Source organism: Elaeis guineensis, chromosome 9, assembly GCF_000442705.2.
Source record: "Elaeis guineensis isolate ETL-2024a chromosome 9, EG11, whole genome shotgun sequence".
Classification (NCBI taxonomy): domain Eukaryota; kingdom Viridiplantae; phylum Streptophyta; class Magnoliopsida; order Arecales; family Arecaceae; genus Elaeis; species Elaeis guineensis.
In genome coordinates, this window is record NC_026001.2 from 15,874,286 (window position 1) to 15,886,807 (window position 12,522).

The following is a 12,522-nucleotide window of genomic DNA, read 5'->3' on the forward strand; positions in this document are numbered from 1 at the left end:
TTATTCTTACCCACTTGATTAAATCAAGTTTTTTTTATATATTCACGTATAGATGAATCGAGTTTTTTCTTCTTTCAATAAAGAGTAAAGATTGGATAAGGTCCAACAAAAATATGGATGAATCGATCGAGATAACTTGACAAAACTTTCCTCTAATGCAAAGTTTTCAAGTTTTGAGTTCCAGAAAAGGTGACGCCGGTAGTCGATCTTTTGAGTTCCACAATCATTTTCAAACTGGGGCTGTGGGCTAACCACTGAGCTCTTGCTCGGTTGGTTCCACCACTCGCCGCCCACGTGGGTTTGATTCCTTTGACCTTAATTAATAGAGCCTTGACTAGGTTCCACAATCTCAAACTCAGTGCCGGGGCCCTCGGGGATAGACATATGGAGCAACAGGTAGGAATTAGCGTCTCCTAACTTCAAAAGATAGATAAATAAACAAATAGAAGCAACATAAAAAGTAATCTAGAGAATAAGTTCGAGATGATAGAGGTTAATCTTAGATTCATCACATTAATATTCTATCATTTTTAGAAGCAACAAAATAAATGACCAACACATCATAAATTTAGAAAATATTGTAGAACTTTATTTCAAAAAAATTCAAATCCATATGGGACAAAAATATAACAAAAAAAAAATCATGTGTCACGCGGTGGCCATCTCTTGTTTTTTCACGTAGGTTGCTTTTGACGTCCCATAGGTTCAACTTGTACTCGGTCCCTCGTGCTCCTCATAATGTTGCTCCTTCTGTGTAGCTCCCTCACCTATATGGCTTTCTATATGATACGAAACTCCCTGATGGCTCGTGTCATCTGCTGCACACTCAAAATGTGCAATAGTCTCTTCAACAGACTGGAACTGGCTCATGTCGTCATGTATGTATACTGCTGATGACATATATGGAGTGAATGTAGGAAACTTTAGAATCGGGATGAAAAAGACAGTATGTCATTGGCTACCTTATTTGTGCAAAATAGGAAGAGATGCTGCCGACAACGATGGATGTGGAAAAGGTGAAGGAGTGTCGTCTGATGTGCTATAGCCATGATCGTAGATGTCCATAGATATATGACTACGCTTATCAACGGCATGGAGGACTGAAGTGCAAATCTCCTAAATGACATGGCTAGATGTGGATACAAAGTCTGAATGAGTAAGATCATAAATCCTAGCCAGACCGTTACTCTAATATAAATAAGCACGTAATGAGTAGTACGAACAATAATAATAAATATGAAGAAGAGTAAGGAAATAAAATTAAACTCTTATCAGATAGTCAAACATTGCATCAGTATGATAAATAAATTGATGAGTGATGTGACAATACTACTACGTGTAGTGGTCATAAAAGTCCATGATACCGTCAATTGGTGGACCATTCATAACATGATCTCATCGACTCTTCCATAGCTCAACAAAATACTGATGAGTGATGCTCTAATAATGATCTACTCATCCTCTAAGGTCGATCTAATGCAATCTAAAATTCGTGTCACAATTGAATGAAATCGGCTATCGGATCCCAAACTGGTGCATCACTCTATCAGTGTAATGCCACTCTATGATATGAAAACATAAAAATGGCATCTGACTTCGTCATATATCCTATCCATGAAAGCAATAATCTGGTAGCTCTGTTAGGATCGGAGGAGTATACGACTGCCAAATCATCTTTTAATTAACATGATGAAATGTAAGTATTTAAAACAAAGTCATTGTAAATGTAATTATAATATATGTAAATTAATTATAATTATATATGCTTAGCTTTTAGATGATCGAGGTCATACTGATATGTCATTAGAATATGGGTGGAAACTTGTGTCGTTGAGAAAGCATCTCTCCGCTTGCACATGGAAAAGGATAAGTGAGTTGCATATGATTTAGAATTGATTAGATAATAAAATTACTATTCAATTTTCATTACTTACCTTATGGCTAATGGATCATTTGGCAATGCATCTCTATCAACCAAATCCATAATAGAATCTACAATAGGCCGACCTAATCTATGGGGAGCTATAAATGAAAACCTATCCCATGCCCATATTTGGAGTAAAATCAATGGTCCCATAATATCATATGCATTTTTTCTATTTGTCCTACCAAGTTCTCTGTAAAACCAAGCTAGACCTGTACTATCCTAACTATAGAATCCCACGGACTCAGAATGCTCAAGTAATGGGCAAAACATGATATGTATCAGGTTATTTAATTTATCTATCAATGGACATCCTCCCATTACCTGCAAAATATATATCCTAGCATAACACTGTACGGCTGTATCATCTGCTCAGGAGATAGCTCACTGAACTGCTCTCCTAGCCATACCATACTCAATCGCAAATCTTTGAGTTTACCAAGAGATGAGACAACACCTAACAACTCTAAGAAAACATGTTGCCAATCCTATCATATACTAACAATAACTAGAAGGCCATCAACTGGTAAACCCAATTGGATGTTGACATCCTCCAACATGATAGTATGCACGCCATGCAACAAGTAAAATGTATGAGTCTTTGGATGCCACCACTCTGCAAATACAATAATCAAGTGTCAATCTAGATGGATGAAACCAACACGGCTTAGACCACAAAAATCTGGCTTGCCGTAGATATGACACTTTGCGTGTATTAAGCGGTGTCGATTGATACAAGGCAAGCTCCCTTCATCGATAAGTAAGAAAGTTGGACTCCTGTCGATACCAAAAAAATAAAAAATCAATAGGTCAAAATTAAATTAATATAAATAATTTATTCATATTATCATAATAATATAAATATATATTTGACCATCCCAAATAGCTGATGACCGATGAATAGCCTGCCTATAGAGTACAGAGCGATCTAGTGGACTTGGCTTCATGTATACAATATGCTGCAGATATTAAGAATAAAAGAAATGAGTATAGTTTATTCGTAAGCAAACCTACACAAACTTTCAAAACTTGCAGAATCTTTAATGATGTATTATATGACAAATAATTGGCAATAAATTAGTACTAAATCACAGAAACCAACCATTTATCATAAATAGAATGGAACAAAAGTTTATTAGATTTCAGCAAAACACAACATTAAATACAAAAGTTCATTAGATTTCAACAAAACACAACATACAAAGTTTTATTAGATTCCAACAAATGGTTCACTCTTTATTTCTTGGACATGTCTGTCTGTCATGCCCTTCTCCACAAATTCGACACCAAGGTCTGTTGCCAACTTCCATCCAATCCATTTCATTCCTAAGTCTTGAAGATCATGGTCTTCTCTTCTATTGCAATCATTCTTTTTGTGATGCTATCAACATGTCATTTATTGGTTGCAACTAATACTCTACATGTGGAATTGATTGAAATTGATGATTATAATTGTGATGGTACTCCTTTAGAATATACCACCGATTAATGTATCTTTAGAAATGAATTGAGACATAAATACAAGCAGTCGTCATATGTGGACATTGCAAATGATAGCACTATCATTTTTGAAACATACTCATACGCTCCAATAACCACACTATATGCATCCTATATTCTTAAAAATTAAATTTATTTATTTATTACAAATAATAACATGATCATAAAAAGAAGTTTTCCATTACTATACATTTCACCTGAGCATTGTTGCCTTTGTTCATATAAGGCTCATGGAACGCCATTTGCTTGAAACACCCTACTTGCCCCATCAAATCTTGTAACATTATAGGATGTAGCTTTCAATTGATTGGCAATCATATGAGTTATAGCCAAAGAGATAAATCTTTCACCCCTATTTAATGCATCCTCTGTATGGGCACGTCGACTATCAAAATATGATATAAATTGGAAGAATATCAATTTTTCTAATGAAGTTACTAGCAGGAAGTGAGTAGCCATCGCTAATAACCCAATCCCCATCGCTAATAATATTAGCGACGGACTTTCGTTGCTAAAAGTTCATTGAAAATAAGGTCATCCCTAATTATTATTATTAGCGACGGTAATAAGTCTATTGCTAATATGTGTAATTAGCGATGGTATTAGCAATAGTAAAATCATCACTAATATTTTTTTATTCTAATTTTTTAAATTAAAATTTTAAAACTATTAGTGATGACATTGCCGATGCTAATGTCGTAGGTAATAGTCTTTACCGACATAATTAACATTGCTAATACTATCTCTAATAATTTTTTATTTTTTTAAAAAAATTTATAATTAAAATTTTAAAACCTATTTTAATCACAGTAATAAGTAATTATATTTTCTAAAATATGTTATAAATAAAATAATAATTATTTATCACAATCATAAATATAAAATTAATTATATTATATTAAAATATAAATTATATAATTTTATAAATTTATACTGCTTTATAAGTATCAAAATTACATACATATAAAAAAAAATCATATGAGATCCTCCTCGTCATCCTTCTCATCTTCCTCCTACTCCTGTATGTCCTCTCCAATAGTTGATGGATAAAAACCGAATGTCCCAACATCCTGTAATAAAAAAAATAAAATATTATTAATAAGTTTTGATATGAAAGTATATATATCGATATGGAGGTGTATATTTTGATATACTATAATTTTCGAATAAATTATTCCTATACGTTCCATTCGATGATACGGACTATAGACACTTTCGACCCATTGATTAGATGATTAGATTGAATTTTTACCCTCTAGGTCTCCTTTCCAGACTCAAGCCTAAACATATAAAATTTTTAAATATAAAAATTTAAAATAAGTAAAAAAAATATTAATAGACTTTCTACTGTGAGGGCTGTGACAATGAGTCCAGCTGATTGCGTATATGCAGATTTTGAAGAATCTCAATGACCGTATCATAGACAGCATCTTGGAAGCTCTGAGGTCACTGGCCAGCTCTAAAGTCTCTGCACGATCTCCTCTACATGAGTATTACCCCACATTCGGATCGTTGAGATCTGAGAGGAGGACATCGAAGAGTATTGAGCTACTGGAGGGTCGAAGTTATGACTGAATCCTATGATCTGGCTCTTACTCATCCCTCTAGTGGCCCTAAGATATCTCTCGAGGTCAAGGAGGGGCTGAGAGGATGGGTCCTCACTATGCTGCGATATGAGATACTCCATGTAATCCGTCTATACAGTTTAAAATTTTATTAGTCTATATATATCAATATATATAAAAACTTAATAAATAATATTTTAAGTTGTTACCATGATTTGTCGAGATTTAGGATCTAAGTAATCACAAATCCTTCTAGACTGATGTGTGGTCTCCTATATCTGTAGTTGCCCAGGTGCACGATCCAGCTGTCGTGTCTATAATAAATAAATAATAAAATTAAATTAATTAAGATATATATATGATTAATTCAATATAAAATTAATTTAAGTATAAAATTTTTATCAATCTATCAGCCACAATATGTATGCCAACGGAGCCATCGGTGTGCTTGATCAGATCCTACTGGGTGGTCCAATTCTATCGTGCCCTCTACCGCCTACCAGAGTACTCCTCAGTGCTCCATCGATCATAGAGGGCCTCCCATATATCCATCCGCATCCAGTGATCTGTGTAAGACTTTCAGTTCGATGGTAACTCAGAACTAGAGTGCTCTATGATGGACTGCCTAAGGCTGTACAGGCCATCCTGGAGCCTATATGTGGCTACTTCCTCAAAGATTCGACGGCCAGCCTCCTCATCCTGAGGAGTCTCGAATCGATAGTACTTCTATAAGTAGAAGCAAACGTATATTAATAAATAGAATACAAATCTATCATGAATTTAAAAATTAAATACCTTTAACTTACCAGAAACATCTCCAAGGCTGCATCACAAGCCTCCGATGATCAACTGGAGAACTCGATCATCGACTCCGGCATCCGTCATTGGATGATCCTGGTAACCACACGAGGCACCCCAAGCTCTCTAAATGTACTGTAAAATTAATTTTGAATAACAAATATTAGACTCTAAAATAGCTAAATTTTAAACATATTCAGTGAAGATATAGTACTTACAAATAGCTTTGAATATAGATGAGCTCTCTATCCTCCGATCAATTTGGAAGTGCTATGAGAGCCAAGCACTACTCCGTGTGACTGTGGGATCACTGATAAATCCATGTCATCCAAATCTGAAAGTATCAAGATATCATAAAGAATGTTATATTAGATAATAAAAGATAAAATAATATAAAAAAGAATATCTAAAGTATTAAAGTTTATCACGTAATATATGTGGTGCAGAACCATGCAGTTGGCTGTATGAGAGCTCTCTCCTCAGTTGTGATAGCTCTAGCCTTTGGAAGATATGATCTATAATATCTGAAGATAAAAATAAATAGATTCACAGATTAATTATGCAAATATGGATGGTAATGTAAGATTTAAAATAATGCAAGATAAGTATTTAAAATGATTCAAGGTAATGCAAGAAATAAAATGATACCAAAAGGTCACGATGATTCTGAGTTCACGAGAGAAATCTCTTAAGGTCGAGATCGAAAGAATGAGATCAACCGAAGGTGGCATTTCGGATGCGAGATATAAGAGCTTGGATACCTAGGTGGAGGCCATCGCTAAGAGGTGCTTGGACTTGGAAAAGAAATCCAAGAAAGGAGAGGTGGGGCTTTGAAGAAGAGTCTCCGTGCTAGAGTAGAAGCTTTGTGAGGAGAGGCACAAGAGTGCTTCGCTCGAGGTGAAGTACAGAGAGTCAGAGGTCCAAAAGTTCATAGCAAGCGAGGAGCACTACTCATCAGCCTCTTCAGATATTTGGTATCCTTCGGATTCTTCATCTGATTCTTCTTCTTCTTTCACTTCTTCATCTTCTTCCTCTTCTTCCCCTTCTTGGATAGGATTTCTTTTTAAAACAAACTTAGAATGATGTACCTCTTCATGTTGGCCATCATGTAGGAGAAAATCTTAAGCTAGTATCTAACTTTGCATCTATACAAGACTGATGAACTTTAGATCTTTCATCCTCTTGAAAGTATTCTGATAAATGGAGCTCTTCTCCTTCTTCAAGCACGTAATGAATGGCTCGAGATTTAATTTTGCATACAATCCATCATTCTTTTCTTCCTCTCTTTCTTTATGGGAAAGGGGTATAATAAACTTAAAAAACTTGTTGAGCTAGTACAAATGGCTCGTTGACATATGCTTTTAATTCCTGTTTGATTTCAATAAGCCCGTGCCATAGATCAACCTTCATACCATGCTTGTTATCAAACCATTGGCACTTAAATAGAATGACACTATTATCTCCAAGATAGGTTAACTTGATCACTTCTTCGAGGATTCCATAGTAATCACTCTTCGTCTCTTCCCACCAGCTTCCTTTTATACACACACCGCTATTCATTGTGCTCTTATGATATCCATATTGCTGGATGTGAAATTTGAAATCATTTACGTTATAGCCATTATAACATGTAACATATTTTGTTGGCCCAAACCCAATGGTCTTAGCTTCTTAGATATGGATTCGCCCATGACCTGCATATTATAAAAAAAATAAATTAGAAAAAATTAAAACATATGAAATGACAATAGTGCTTACCAATTTGTGAAACCAATCTGTAAAGTTCTATGAGCACTGTGCAAAAATTTCTTCCTTACTTATCCTTGGGTTGTCCCATCTCAGTATCCCATCATATTGTCTAAATATGCATAAGATAAGTATACTGTAATAAGTGGTTGAATAGTTGGAATTGTGATGGACACTTAACATATGTGTCGACCTCCTCGCAGTTTAGCATAATATATGCCTCTGCTTGTCGTAATTCAGTATTAGTTAAAAGCTGAGAAACCTCGTATCCAAATTCACAAGTGGGATAGGCAAATATTGATATCTCCAGCTTTGATCCCTCACCACCACCATCATTTCGATCCACTTGAGTCAGCTTTGTCGGCACACTAGAATTAAAATAGTGTCAGCTCAAATTTAAATTTTTTTCTATTATGTAAGCCTCTATGATAGACCTTCAACTCTAGCCTTATTTTTTACTTTTTTCTTGAGACTATACATATATCTTTCAAATAGATACATCCACCTGTACTGCAGTGGTCCCCTCACCCTAGCTTCATGCGTCAGATGAATCATGAGGTGCTCCATGGAGTCAAAGAAGCTAGGAAAAAATATTTTCTTTAACTTATATATGGTCTCTACACTTCTAGCCTCAAGATTGGAGATGTAGTCATCGGATAGTTCGATAGTACAAATATCTCTAAAGAAAAGATTAAGCTCGATCAAAGAACTCCATATGAAGTTAGAAAGGAGATCACGCCAAGCCAATAGAAGTAATCATTGCATGAAGATATGGCAGTCATGGCTCTTTAGCCCATAGAATCTATAATCTTTGATATTGACATGCCGAGCTAGATTACTTGCATAACCATCTGAGAATTTAAGATTTTTACATCATTTATATACATCCTTCAATTGCTCCCTTGTTAAGGTGTAAAATACTTTCAACTTCAGAAATTTCTCAAGTGACACATCAACCAGCTCTAATAAAGGACACTTGTATATATTCTTTATATCTACTCGAGTCTTGGGATTATCCTTCATCTTATCTTTGACATCTATAATAGTGTAGAAAATATTATCAAATATATTCTTCTTAATGTGTATGACGTCAAGATTATGATGAATCAAATTGATGGACCAGTATGCCAGTTTTCAAAAGATGCTGCGCTTCACCTAGTTGTGAGTTCTACCAAACCCTCGAGTTTCTGCTTGTCAAATAGTATGCCAAACTGAACTTCATCCATTTGAGATATCCTCTGAAATACTTTCATACTATTAAGGTGCGGGGGTGCACGATCCTTCTCTATCTTATTTCTCCTGAAACTATCCCGCTACTTTCAAAAAAGATGATGCTCAGAGAGAAATTGATGATGACAATTGAACCAGCGGGGCTTATGACCATGCTCCAGTTGAAATGATTTTGTATTCTCCATGCAATAGGGACATGCTAGCTTTCCATGAGAGCTCCATTCTGACAACATCTCATAAGCAAAAAAATCATTAATGATCCACATCAATCCAGTCTTCATTACAAAATTTTGCTTCTTCAATATATTAAATATGTGTGCCGTCGAACCATAAGAATTTTAGCTCATCAACAAGAGGCCTTAGATATACATCAATGCTTCTACCAAAGTATCATGATCCAAGAATGACTAATGTAAGAAAGATGTTATGTTCTTTCGTGCACATCCCAGATGGTAGATTATATGGAGTAATAAAGACTGACCAACATGAATATAGGGCCGCTGTATGACTAAATGGTGTAAACCCATCTGTAGACAGATTCAGTTGGATATTGCATGATTTTTGAGCAAATAAAAGGTGGCAAGCATTAAATTTCTTCCATACCTCACTGTTCGATGGATAATTCATCATATCGATGTACTTGTGAATCCCTTCTTTGTGCTATCTCATTTGTCCAACAGTACTCTTAGACAAGTAGAGCTTTCGAAGCTTAGGAGTGAGGAAAAGGTATCGAAAAATCTTATATAGTATATCCTTCTGTTTTCTATCCTCTTGCGTTAGCTAAAATCGGCTTTCACCGCATACGTCACATGAGCTCTTCAGTTGGTCCTCTTTGTAGAAAAGTATGCAATTATTATGGCATGCTTCTATCCTCTCATATCGCATGCCTAATCTTTTCATTATTTTTTTTGAAGCATAGAAGCTCCAACAAGCTTCTCATCCTTCGGTAGTATTTTCTTTATTATTACTATCATCCTATCATAATAATTGACTGTCATATTAAACTCGACCTTCAAGTTCAACAACTCTGACACAACTGATAATACAGTATGTATTTCACATCCTGACCATAGTGGTTCATCAGTATCTTTCAGCATACGATAGAAATCACCGCTATCAGTTTCTGGATCGTCCTTCAGTTAAATTCAGGATCAGTCGCATCCATAACCATGTCTACCATTCTATCTCTATCTCTATCTTGCTGACTTCTAACCCTTACAATTATCTTCTACGTCTCCCCATGCAGGTACCAATATTTGTAGTTTGGCATAAATCTAATCATATATAAATGGGCAATTATTATATTTCTATCAAGCATTTCTTTATTGACACATCTCTTACAAGAACAACAAGCCCGTCCTTGAACTAAAAGTGTCGCATTCTCAAAAGTATAATCACAGAAGTACTTGACACCCTCCTTATATTCAGTAAAAATCACCTCATCGACTACTCGATGGTCCATCCAACTAAGTCTATGGCACACTATCCAAGGATTCTATATATACAAATACAAGATAAAGTACTTATTAATTATTTTATCATTTAAAATGGCTTACATAATAAATGCATCCTATCATCAACTAATAGGTATAGAAGATCCTATCCTATTCAAAAATTATATTAATTCTGTAGGTCAATTACATTAATCAAATGATACACAATAGGGGTCGAAAAAAATTTCGATAGTATTTCTTCTTAGTTCTCCCCACACAGCTGAAGATGTATGAGGAGAACTAAAAAAAAATACTATCCAAATTTCTCTCAAACCCTCAACATACTATTTAATTACTGTAATTATCTATAAAATTAATTATAATTCTCAAACCATCCAAACTAGATAGTCAATTGATCAATGTACATAATTCTTCCATCCGTATAAAAATATATAAATATATGGATATCGTAGATTATGAATATTAATCAAAATATGGATCTATGGTTACATGCAATATAATATTTTTAAAATTTTAAAATTAGTGGGTTCAAAAGTACATAGCATCATTATAGATGAAGATGGTCGGGATGCACGTCCTACACATACAGACTTGGGGCATGCCAGATGATTAGGCCACGCGAGCACACCATCATAGCATCCAGGTAAATTTTATCCTAGAGGTTTCAAAGTATCAAGCAGCATTACAAATAGGACTGAAAACGGATCGAGCTAGATCGGGCTACACCCCTCCTTAAGTCTAGTTCGAAAAAATTTTTCAAACTTTGGACCAAACCTAAGGCCTAGAATCTAATTATCAAGCTGCTCTAACCACTGTCGAAGTAAATGAGTGGGCCAGAGCCGATCTGACGTTGGTCCGACCTCGAACCCCTACCATCGAAGGCACTAGGACTACTCTCATCGGAGAGCTTTCTAAAGTGATTTCACCTTTCAAGAATAATATTAATTTAAATAATATTATTAATTTTAATAATATTATTATTAATATTATTTAAATTAATAATATTAATAAATATTATTAATAATATTATTTAAATTAATAATATTATTAATTTAAATATTAATAATATTTAAATTCAAATATTATTAATTTAAAATAATCAGATAAATCTAATTTTAAATATTTAAATTTTAAAAAAATGGGAATGGGGTGTGGCAATGGCGATGGCTCCATTGTCGTTGCTAAAACTCACCAAGTAGTGGTGGCGCAGGTCCGACAGGGTGTCGCTCTAGTGACTGGGTGCTCCGAAGGAGAGAGGCAGGCACGCGAGTTTGGCTCAGCAAGGGAAGGGGCGGGGGGAGAAGGGGGAGGCGGTGGGGGGGCTGATTCGGCAAGAAGAGGGGCAGTTCGTTGAAGGGGGAGGTAATAGGGGCCCCGATCCAATAAGGGGAGGGCGATCCAACAAGGGAAGGGCTCGAGAACATGCAATCTGGCAAGGGGATACCGAATCCGAGGTGGAGATGGTGGTGCCTCAGATCCGATGGCACGGGGGTTGGGGGAGGAGGTCGGGGGCTCCAGCGGTGTGGCGAGGGAGAAGGGGGACTGGAGGCAGGGGGTAGTGGGGAGGCGGCCGCCAATAGAACTGAGCCAGTTGGGGATCTGGGGGGTTTTAGGGCATATTATTAGCGACGGCTAAGTTGCATCGCTAATGCCATCGCTACTGCCATCGTTAATAATAATAAACTTAATAGCGATGGCATCCCGTTGCTAATATTGTCGCTAATAAGTCTTCACACTTATTACGATGAGTCTGATTTTCATCGTAATAAGTTATCGATAAAAATAGCTATTAGCGACAACAGATTTGCCGTCACTATTCTACTTTCTTGTAGTGACTTTTTTAATACTCCATTAAAATATTCAGATAAATTAGTAGTCACCATTTCAAATCTTTGGCCACCATCATGTGTAAGGGACTATTTATCTATAGACATTTCTTTTGACCACGAATAGCTTCCAAGTTCACTTTTTCAATCTTTCTTATGTACTTATTATTGAACTTCATGACTTGTGTTTGTATGCTCGTTCTTTTCACCAAATCTGTCAGTCTTAAATCTCAAAATCTTATATTGAAGTTGCTCGCTACATGACACTGGTAATATACAAGATATGCATTGGGTGGTTGGCACCTAAGATACTTATTTTCTACAGGGGATAATATATCTGCATGTCAATATAAAATCAAACAGATATTCTGGCATGATGTAACAAAACATCTTAGGTAAGCTAAGAACTAGCCCCATGTATCAGTAGACTCTTCATCTACTATAGCAAATATAAATGAAAAAAATTGATTGTTTCTATC

General features: G+C 35.5%; 1 protein-coding gene across 1 annotated transcript in view; it reads right to left on the reverse strand.

The window, feature by feature from the left end:
* Nucleotides 1-12,522, reverse strand: part of LOC105039836 (uncharacterized) — a 198,508-nt gene that overhangs the window by 73,084 nt on the left and 112,902 nt on the right. The window lies entirely within an intron of this gene.